Source organism: Suncus etruscus, chromosome 5 (assembly GCF_024139225.1).
Source record: "Suncus etruscus isolate mSunEtr1 chromosome 5, mSunEtr1.pri.cur, whole genome shotgun sequence".
Lineage (NCBI taxonomy): Eukaryota > Metazoa > Chordata > Mammalia > Eulipotyphla > Soricidae > Suncus > Suncus etruscus.
This window is the reverse complement of record NC_064852.1, coordinates 149991020-150002602: the sequence shown is the minus strand read 5'-3', so window position 1 is coordinate 150002602 and position 11583 is coordinate 149991020.

Here is an 11583-nt window from a genome sequence, read left to right as displayed (position 1 = left end):
CACCTTTGGTTCACACTTGGTGGTGCTCAGGGGTTACTCCTGGCTGTCTGCTCAGAAATAGCTCCTGCCAGGCACGGGGGACCATATGGGGCACCGGGATTCGAACCAACCACCTTTGGTTCTGGATCGGCTGCTTGCAAGGCAAACGCCGCTGTGTTATCTCTCCGGGCCCCTCTTCTTTCTTCCTTCCTTCCTTCCTTCCTTCCTTCCTTCCTTCCTTCCTTCCTTCCTTCCTTCCTTCCTTCCTTCCTTTCTTTCTTTCTTTCTTTCTTTCTTTTCTTTCTCTTTCTTTCTTTCTTTCTTTCTTTCTTTCTTTCTTTCTTTCTTTCTTTCTTTCTTCTTCTTCTTCTTTTCTTCTTCTTCTTCACTTCTTCCTTTTTCTTCTTCTTCTTCTTTTCTTCTTCTTCTTTCTTCTTTTCTTCTTCTTCTCTTCTTCTTTTCTTCTTCTTCTCTTCTTCTCTTCTTCCTTCTCTCTTCTTTTCTTCTTCTTTCTTCTCCTTCTCTTCTTCTTCCTTCTTCTTCTCTTCTTCTATTCTTCTTCTTTTCTTCTTCCTTCTTCTTCCTTCTTCTCCTTCTTTTCTTCTTCTTCTTTCTTCTCCTTCTCTTCTTCTTCCTTCTTCTTTTCTTCTTCTCCTCTCCTCCTCTTCTTCTCTTCTTCTTCTCCTCCTCCCCTTCTTCTCCTTCTTCTTCTTCTTCTTCTTTTCTTCTTCTTCTTCTTTTCTTCTTCTTCTTCACTATTCCTTTTTCTTCTTCTTCTTCTTTTCTTCTTCTTCTTTCTTCTTTTCTTCTTCTTCTCTTCTTCTTTTCTTCTTCTTCTCTTCTTCCTTCTCTCTTCTTTTCTTCTTCTTTCTTCTCCTTCTCTTCTTCTTCCTTCTTCTTCTTCTTCTTCTCTTCTTCTTCTTTTCTCTTCTTCTTCCTTCTTCTCCTTCTTCTCCTTCTTTTTCTCCTTCTTTCTTTTCTTCTTCTTCTTTCTTATCATTCTCTTCTTCTTCTTCTTCTTCTTCTTATTCTTCTTCTTCTCTTCTTCTCATATTTTCTCCTCCTCCTCCTTCTTCGTCATCATCTTCTTTTTCTTCCTTCTCCTCCTCCTCCTCCTCCACCTCTAAAGGATTGCCTTGGCTATTTGTGGAGGTCTATTGCTCTATTTGAATTTCAGGAGTAATTAACCTATTGTTATATACTATTTAGGAATTAGGCTATTAATCAATATAGAAGGATAATTATAGGATGGTACAATTAATTATAATTCTGTATATCATATATAATATCATGATGAATAGACTAATATAGTATAATGTCCTGGCCTACAGGACAGGTTATTCGTGGGTATAGAGGGGTCCCAGCCTGAAAAGAGAATGGGGAGAAAAAAGGGGGCCAAGCAACACGAGGCTCCAGTTTATTGATCAGTACAGGCCCTTTTTAAGCACGATTTTACAGGGGGTGGAGAGAGAGCAGGATAAAACAGCCTGCATTACAGAAGTCATTTATGGGTAATAAGGAGCACTAACCTCAAAGTTAGTGAAGTTTCAAGGATGTCACAAGCTTCCTGAAATGTATGCCTGATAGGACACTGTGGTATTTCTTTGGGCTCTGGGGCTAGCCAATGCCTTAGGTTATGTACTCTGGCCACACAAGACTGGTTTGTCCTGCAGAATTCCATATTAGGGTTTGGTCTCTGGCAGTATAATATAATTGTATAACATATCATTAATTGAATATGATAACTTACAACAGACTGTTATGATCTAATACAATGTAATATATAACTCTCTTTAACACCAGGCATAAGGTCAAATCAAAATGGAATATAGAATTGTATATGATTATATAGAATTATAATATAATACTATCCAATTAATTATAATATTAATTATATAAGGATTAGTTCATCCTTATAAGGATTGCATTACATCTCTACAATGGTTTGTGGAGCGTTGACATTTTCATGATCTTAATCCTCCCATTCCATGAGCAGGTGTGTATTTCCAGTTATTTCCGTGTGTCCTCTTGGATTGTAAGTGCAAGGCTGGGCAAGCTTGCCTCTTGCTGGGTCTGAAAAGAAAGGTTTTTCGTTTTATCTCCATGGAGCATAATGTTTGCTGTGGGCTTGTGCTCAATAGCTTTGACTATATCGAGGAAAGGTCCTTCAATTCCCCTCTCGGTGAGTTTTTTTCTTTAATCATGAACGGGTACTGGCTCTTTCAAATGTTTTTTTCTGCACCTATGATATGATCCTAGGATTTCTTTTATTGAGTTTGTGTATTATAATGATAGACATGCATATGTTAACTCATCCTTGCATGCCCAGGATGAATCCTACGTGGTCTTCATGGAAAAACTTTTGCATGAATTTTTGTATAATGTTTGCTAGTATTTTGTTGAGAATATTTGCATCTGTGTGTATCAAGGATACCTGCCTGTAATTCTCTTTTCTGTGATGTCTCTAGCTGCTTTTGATATCAGAATGACGTTAGCTTCATCAAAACTCTTTGGGATCCTTTCTGTTTCTTCCATTTCCTGGAAGAACCTAAAACGATTGGCAGAAGGTCCTCCTTCAAGGGTTAAAAGAATTCACTAGTGAATCCATCTGGGCCTGGACTTTAGTTTGAGGGAAATGTTTTATTACCATTTCAATTTTTTCTTTTTTTTTCCTCTTTTTCTTTTAGGAAGAAGAGAATGAAGGAAGGAAGAAAGGGAGAGAGGGAGGGAAGAAAGGAGGGAGGGACGGAGGGAGGAAAGAAGGAAGGAAGGAAAGAAGAAAGGAAGGAAGGGAGGGAGGGAGAGAGGGAGGGAGGAAGGGAGGGAGAAAGGAAGGAAGGGGTTTTTCTTCTTTTTCTTTTAGGAAGGAAGGAAGGGAGAGAAGGAGGAAGGAAGTAGGGAAGGAAGGAAGGAAGGAAGGAAGGAAGGAAGGAAGGAAGGAAGGGAGGGAGGGAGGGAGGGAGGGAGGGAGGAAGGAAGGGAGGAAGGGAAGAAAGAAGGGAGTATTTCAATTTTTTTCAATAGTGATAAGTCTGTTCAGGTCTTCCAGGTCCTCTTGCTTCATTCAGTTTTGAGAGGTTCTAGGAGTCCATGAAATGATCCATTTCCTTTATTCTCTTGTTTTGTGCAATAAGATTCTCAGGGTAACCTCTGACAATCCTTTGGTTTTTGATGGTGTCTGTTGTGACTTCCCCCCATTCATTTAAAATTCAGTTGATTAGGATTCTCTGTCTCTCTCTTTGTGAATCTTGCTAGTGGTTTATAGATCTTGTTTATCTTCTCTAAGACCCAGCTCTTGCTTTCAGTGATCTTTTGGACTGTTTTGGGGGTTCCAGTTATTTCATTTCTGCTCACAGTCCTCATGCCTGCTTTTGGATCATTTGGTGGTCATTTCTTAATTCTAGGCTCTTCAGTCAAGTTATATTTATGTGGAAACTGCTATAAGTTTTTCTCTTAGGAGAACTTTGGCTGCGCCCCATGAATTCTGTGAACTCGTGTCCTAATTTACACTTATTTCCAGGAATCACTTGATTTCTTCTCGGAATTACTGGTGGTTCAGTTGTGAGGTGTTGTAAAATAAATACCCAGGGGCCAGGCGGTGGCGCTAAAGGTAAGGTGCCTGCCTTGCCAGCGCTAGCCTTGGACGGACCGCGGTTCGATCCCCGGTGTCCCATATGGTCCCCCAAGCCAGGAGCAACTTCTGAGCGCATAGCCAGGAGTAACCCCTGAGCGTTACCGGGTGTGGCCTAAAAACCAAAAAAAAAAATAAATAAATAAATACCCATAGTTTGTGAGATCACCCCAGGCACAGTGTTTCTAACTCCAATATTTCTAACCCCAATGTTTTTAACTACAGTGTTTCTAACTCGAACAGAGGTCTGATGAAGATAGGGTAGCCATGAAGAATTAATAAACCAAGCCATTCAGGAGAGTCGTGTACTTAAACTGAGCCTCATGGTATCTCTGCTGCCAAAGCCTGACAGCTCTTTCTTTATTCTTGGTACCAATTCAACTGGGTGGGGGAGGGCGAAGTAAGATCTAGGTGTACTTTTACATATAAAAAGGGTTAGGTGAAAAGGAAAGAGAAAAATGAGGGAATGCCTTTGTTTGGGATTAATAGGTGGGTACCATCTTACAGTGGAAAACTTCAACACTAGAGGTCTGTTATGCTCTCTGTGTTTTGTTCTTTGTGGTGCCAGGGATTGAATTCAGGGCCTTATACCTATAAGGCAAGTGCTCCATAGCTAAGCAATACATCCTCAACCCCAGTTCTGCAAAGTTCTTAAAGCTATTGTAAGATCCAAGGATGGAAAAACAAAGACACTAAGCAAACAATATAGCACTGAACAATGACTGTTACCATAATGGGTACAAAATGCATATATGTCAGGCATTTTCCTTCAAAGCCTAGGCAATTTCTCTTGCAGGTACTCCAAATCTCCCAGTTTGAATCAACTCAAGTTAGGGAATAAATGTCAAGTTATGTGGTGAGTGAGGAAAACACTGGTTATTGGGGCTCAGAACACCTATCATTTGTGGGTTTGGGATTTGGGCCTCATCTTGCAGTGTGTTGAGCTTACTCTTAGATCTGTACTATGTCGAGGAGTTAGGAAGTCCATGTGTGTTGCTGACAAAGTACAAAGCAAGTGTCTTAATGCCTGCACTATCTCTGAAAGCACATCTTGAATGCTTGCGGTCTGTCTGGTTCAAGACCCCTGCACTATGCCAAAGGAAAAAAAAATAGAGTGGACATCATTTTCAGAACTCATGTGGATATCAAATCTACCCCTCCATCCTCTCTATCCTTGCAAATACAAAGTAGGACTAAGGGTATTCAGAATTCTCTTCAGAAAATTGTCTGAGAACAATTATTCTTTTGATGTCTAAAGAAGTATATTCTGCACAGCAATATAGTATAATACATAAGGAACTTGCTTATATGGTTCTCTGAGCATTGCCAGGAGTGACACCTGAGCACAGAGCCAGAAATAAACCCTGAGCACCAGTGAGTGTGGCCCAACCTGTCACCCCCAAACAATTTTTAATAAGGCAGAATCATTTAAAGTCAACCATCATGAAGACCCTCTCAATCCCAAAGCAACTAAGTACTAACTTTCCTTGACTACATATCCAAGAAACTCAAATAGCTCACAATGAGAACCATTAATTTTTTTAGTTTTATTTTATTGAAACCATTGCAATCTACAAAGTCATTCATAGTTGAATTTCAGAAATACAGTGAGTCAGGGCCATTTACACCACCAGTGTCAACCTTTCTCCAATAGACCCAGAGTACATCCTTTCCCACCACCCTTTGCCCCCTGGCCTGACAGTATTCAGGTTCCTTTAAGTTTAGATTGTTCAAGTTTAGGTCCCTTCGATTCTATTATCATTGACTTTGGCTTGGATATTTAGTTCTGTCCTTATTTTTTCTCTATCACTGCATCTGAGGCCACTTGGTCGCCAGCCCCCAGCCTTTCTGTTTATCATTTCTTCATAGTTTTATATGAAAATACCTGCAGAAATATGTGAAAAAATTAATCAGTGTCCCAAGCTCCTGTGAAAAAGGTGGGAACTCCTATTTAGTATTTTTTGGGGGGTCACACCAGCAGTGCTCAGGGGTTACTTCTGGCTTTATGCTCAGAAATAGCTCCTCACAGGCTCAGGGGACCATATGGGATGCCGAGATTCGAACCACCGACCTTCGGCATGTGAGGCAAATGCCCTGCCTTCATGCTATCTCTCTGACCCTCCCCCCCCCCCCCCCCCGTTGAAGTCTTTTGAAATAGTCTGGGCAAGGGGAATAAAATCCAGAGCACATTTCAGCCTGTGACATGGTCTTATGAAGTCTGAAAAATGGCTCCAGCAGTCACATCTCAGGAAATGTCCTCACTGGGGGTTTCTCAAAAAATGAATCTGATAATGAGCAACAGTCCAATAGCAAAGGGAGGTGGGAGTAAAAGGGTCACTGAGCACAAATCAGCAGCAGCAGCAGTGGCAGCTTCTTCTCTGGCAGAGGCAAGAAGAGCTGGGAATTTGTCTTTTTGCTTTTGGAGCTGCTTGGGGTAGAAGGAACATTCCAGTTCCTGAGGAGTTAAGAACCAAGGCTAAAAATATTTAAATGGGAGAAATAACAAATTGGGGGAGGGGGGTGAGAGAGTGAAGGTCTGGAAAAGCATTTGTAAAGTAGTAAGCGGGATGGGGAGAAGGAAGTGTTATAAATAACAGGGGGAAGGACAATATACAACATAGACATTATATATATTACAGATAGACATTAGACATTGAGGCGACCAACACACACACTCACGCACACACATAGACTGAAGAAACTGAGGACCAATATATGGGTTACAGTTTGAATGGGTCAGAATGCTTAAAAAATATAAAGCTGGCAAGTCAAATGGAAAGGTTTTCCATTTTCTAGGCAAATCATCATTGGTGAGGATAAACTTTACTGAAAAATGGCTTCCTGGGTTAGATTGTGTATAGAAATATTTCCGTAAGATTATTTGCCTGCTATCCCACCTTGACCTTCCAAGTGGGGGGGCGCTGTTCCAAGTGGGAGTGAAGTGTTTGGGGGGGGGGGGGTCCTTCGGCAGAGTTTGCTGGGTGGCTCCAGGCGTTTTTTTTGGAGCTTGCAGCAGGCTGACAAAGGACTCTCTTTGCCCAACCTTTTACCCCTTTACCCTCCCACCTGTGTGGATTATTTGCTGCGGATAAATATTACTAAGATCTCCCCCCAAAAGGGGACAAGGAGCTGGGAATTAATTTCTCATTCTGGAAGCTCTTTGCAGTTACACAAACAACCCACAAAGAAGTAAACGGGACCCAACAAATGGGGCAACAGAGCAGCTTAGTGGAAGAAGAACAAAGAATGAGCATTTTCCATTCTGAAACACAGGCTTTTATTGGCAAGAATCAAACCACACCATACAGTGGAGAAGGAATACCAAAGGAGAGACCCAGTAATCCTATCACCAGATCACACCCTAAGGTGGAGTATAAATACTGATTAGGGTAGGACCAGTAATCCAACATCTCCCACTAACTGACTTTATAGAAAAACAAAGTAATTCACATCCCACGGTTCTAAGGGCCAATGTCTCTAAAGGTAAAGGTTGACAATATTTTGCCCAGGTGCAGCAAAACTTGGGAAAATAAAAAAATAATATGGCCTAAAAAGAAGGTATCCCTACCCATGAAGCATTCTGCCCTGACCATCTACAGGCTCCAAGCACACTAATTTGTCTAACCCCAATGTCTTTTGTCAAGGTCCCAAGAAAGGTTCTCCTCAATTAGTTTTCACTGTCAGGTTTCAACAATTGGAGATACTGATGTTATCACATACCCAAAGTCAGTATATCCTCATGCATCTCCTGGTTTCATCTCACAATTATGTGGCATGGCAGGAAAATCTGCCTTCAAAGCAAGTCATTGCTGACTTCCAAGCTGTAGTCAGGGTAGCATGTTAGCCCATGGGGAAAATATATGCTAAGACAGTTCCATTCATCCCTAGACAATCTCTAATATCCCTAAGCCAATCTGCCTTTCTGGTCTCCCTGCACATCAAGGTTTCTAAGACTTGGTTGATGTAGGGTGTAAGGTCAAGTCAAAATGATGAGCAGAACAAGATATTAAAGGTATCTTTAGTATCTTTGAAACTAAAGGAATCTTCAAGGAGAAAACACCATTGTCCAAACAAGTGGAAGCTAAGAAAAAGAAATGGGATTAAACTAAGATTCTGTAATTCAAAGGAAATAGTGACTAGGGCAAAAAGGTCATTCATGTAATGGAAGAGACTATTCGCACAACAACCATCAGATAAAGGGCTAACTATTATCTAAGTTATACAAGGTACTGACAGAACTTAACAAGAAAAAGTATCTAATTCTATCAAAAAATGGGAAGAAATGAGCAATTCCTCAAAGACGACTTTCTCAAAGAATACAGATGGCCAAAAGGCACATGAAAAAATGTTTCACATCACTAATCGTCAGGGAGATGCAAATCAAAACGAGGTATCATCTCATGCCACAGAGTGTGACAAACATCACAAAGAACAAGAATAACCACTGCTGGCATGGATGTTGGGAGAAAGGAACTCTCATTCATTGCTGGTGGGAATGCCATCTAGTCCAGCCTTTTTGGAAAACAATATGAATATTCCTTAAAAAATAGACATTGGGGGGCCGGGAAGGTGGCGCTAGAGGTAAGGTGTCTGCCTTGCAAGTGCTAGCGTAGGACGGACAGCGGTTCGATGCCCCGATCCCCTGGCGTCCCATATGGTCCCCCCAAGCCAGGGGCGATTTCTGAGCGCACAGCCAGGAGTAACCCCTGAGTGTCAAACGGGTGAGGCCCAAAAACCAAAAAAAAAAAAAATAGACATTGGTTCCCATATGATCCAGCAATGCCACTCCTAGGGATGTACCCTAGAAACATACAATAATGTCCTATGCACTCTTATGTTCATAGCAGCACTATTTACAATAGCCAGAATATAGAAACCCAGGTGCCAGACAACAGATGAGTAGCTAAAGAATCTGTGTACATCTCTACAATGAAATACGATGTAGGTGTTAGAAGAAATGAAGTCATAAAATTTGCTTATACATGGATGGATTTAAATACTATTATATTGAGTGAAAAAAGTTAGGGGGAGAGAGATGGCGCAGAATAGCCTCACTCATATGTGGAATTTAAGAAAAATAAAATACAGTATAATAACAACACCCAGGGACAATAAAGATGAGAGCTGGAAGGACCAGCCCAAGATAACAAGCTTTTCACAGAGTGTTAAGTGCAGATAGAGAAATGGCTACACTAACAGCTACATGACAACAACAGAAAGAGAAATACAATAGAGAGAGAGGTGGGGAAGGTAGGAAATGGTGGAAATGGTGGAAGGAAAATTGCACTGGTGAAGAAGGGTGTGCATTTTATGGCTGAAACCCAATTATGAACATTTAAAACCATTGTGCTTAAATTATTTTTTTAAAAATGATGAGCTGGAAAGTATCCTTCGGCCTCCCATCCTCAGCAAGGGTGTTCTGGTCATAGGGGGTCTGTCCCATCCATCATCAGTGTTGGGAGAGACACTGATCTCCAGAACTTTTTTTGATGTTGAGAGCAGAGCCCAGGCTGTGGCCAGTCAGTGCAGATACAGGGTCCATACTGATATAGGGTCGATTCCTGGTGTAGGTGCAGAGAACTGTTCTGGACCCAAGGTTCAGGGGTAACTGGCCAATGTCCAAAGAGAATAAAAACTAAGTCAAGTCACTAAGGGAAATGTTCAGGGTGGAAGGCCCCCTATAGAAATTACTGAGTTCTTATCCTTTTTTAAATAATTAATATCTTTATTTTAAACACCATGTTTACAAACGTGATTGTAATTGGGGTTCAGTCATAAAAAGAACACCTCCCTTCACCAGTGCAACATTCCCATCACCAATGCCCCTATCTCCCTCCACCTCCTTGCCTGTATTCGAGACAGGCTTTCTATTTCCCTCACACATTGACATTGCTATAATAGTTCTCAGTGCAGTTATTTCTCTAATAGCACACACCACTCTTTGTGGTGAGCTTCATATGGTGAGCCAGTCCTTCTGGCTCTCATCTCTGAGAATTATTTCAATAATGAATTATTTCATTATTATTTCTGAGAATTATTTCAATAATATTTTTCTAAAAATCCATAGATTCTGTGTCTCTCCCTCTGACTTATTTCACTCAGCATAATAGATTCCATGTACATGCATGTATAAGAAAATTTCATGACTTCATCTCTCCTGAAGGCTGCATAATATTCCATTGTGTATATGTAGCAGTTTCTTTAGCCATTCATCTGTTGAAGGGCATCTTGATTGTTTCCAGAGTCTGGCTATTGTAAATAGGTGAAAGGAAGGGTGAGTTCTCATCCTTAATGGATAAAATAACTGCTCTTAGTAGCTAATATTTTTCAACTTCTGATACTTTTTTTTGTCCCCATATGGGCTCATCAGCCGTGCTCCACTGATCATCCAAGTTATAGACTGTGTGGCCACGTAAGTGGTTGTGTGATACTCCCATGGTTTTAATATTGTCTTTCCAGTAGGAATATATCAAATTAGTTGTGAAATTGTCTAAAAGCCTCATAAGCTCAACAAAACCAACAATAAAATGCTCAACTAACAACATACAGCTTAGATGACATAAGGAAAATTATACTTTAAAAAAAATTTTGAGGCCTACTTTTATTGACTCAAACCAAAACTTAATTCAAAGCTAAACTACTAAATATATTCCCATGTCATTTGATTTCTATTTTATATATACATATAAAAAAAAAAAAAAGACCAGGCCCAGAGAGATAGCACAGCGGTGTTTGCCTTGCAAGCAGCTGATCCAGGACCAAAGGTGGTTGGTTCGAATCCCGGTGGTCCCATATGGTTCCCCATGCCTGCCAGGAGCTATTTCTGAGCAGACAGCCAGGAATAACCCCTGAGCACCGCCGGGTATGCCCCCCCCAAAAAAAAGACCCTTCATCAGTGCAACATTTCCATGACCAATGTCCCAAGTGTCCCTCCTCCCCACTCCACACCAGCGTGTACTCTAGACAGGCTTTCTACTTCCCACATTCAGTCACATTTTGTTATGATGGTTCTCAGTGTAATTATTTCTGTGACTGCACCCATCACTCTCTGTGGTGAGCTTCATGTTGTGAGCTGGACCTACCTGTCCTCCTCTATTTTGTCTCTGAGAATCATTACACAAATGTCTTTTATTTTTCTCAAAACCCATAGATGAGTGAGACCATTCTGTGTTTATCTCTCTCCCTCTGATGTATTTCACTCAGCATAATAGATTCCATACGCATCCATGTATAGGAAAACTTCATAACTTCATCTCTTCTGACGGCTGCATAATATTCCATTGTGTATATGTACCACCGTTTCTTTAGCCATTCATCAGTTGAAGGGCATTTTGATTATTTACAGAGTCCGGCTATTATAAATAGTGCTACAATGAATTTAGGTGAGAGGAAGGATGAGTTCTCATTCTTTTATTTTCTTCTGGTTTTTGGGTCACACCCGGCAGCGCTCAGGGGCTACTCCTGGCTCTATGCTCAGAAATCACCCCCGACAGGCTCAGAGGACCATATGGATTTCAGAATTCGATCCTTCAGCATGCAAGGCAAATGCCCTGTCACTATGCTATCTCTCCGGCCGAGTTCTCATTCTTAATGGATAAAATAACTATTCTTAGTAGCTAATATTTTTCAATTTCTGATACTTCTTGATCATCAAATTTAAACCAACATTTCCTTGCTGTATTTTTATAATAGACTGTGCAATGACCCTTTTCCATTTCACCATGATGGTTCTAAACAGAGAATAAATTGTATTCATGATTGTTCTTAGAGTCCACAATGTACTATGATAAGTCAAGATTTTTTAAAGGAAAAGTCCACATAGGTCTGTGGTTTTTCATCTAATTGCCATTATAGAAGAGATTCAAATGTATTAAGAGCAAAAAAAAAAAAAAAAAAAAAAAAAAGAGCACAGGTGGTAGTTTCCAAATTTCTGTCCTTTTCAAAGAATCCTCCTGCATCACAATGGCTGCAAT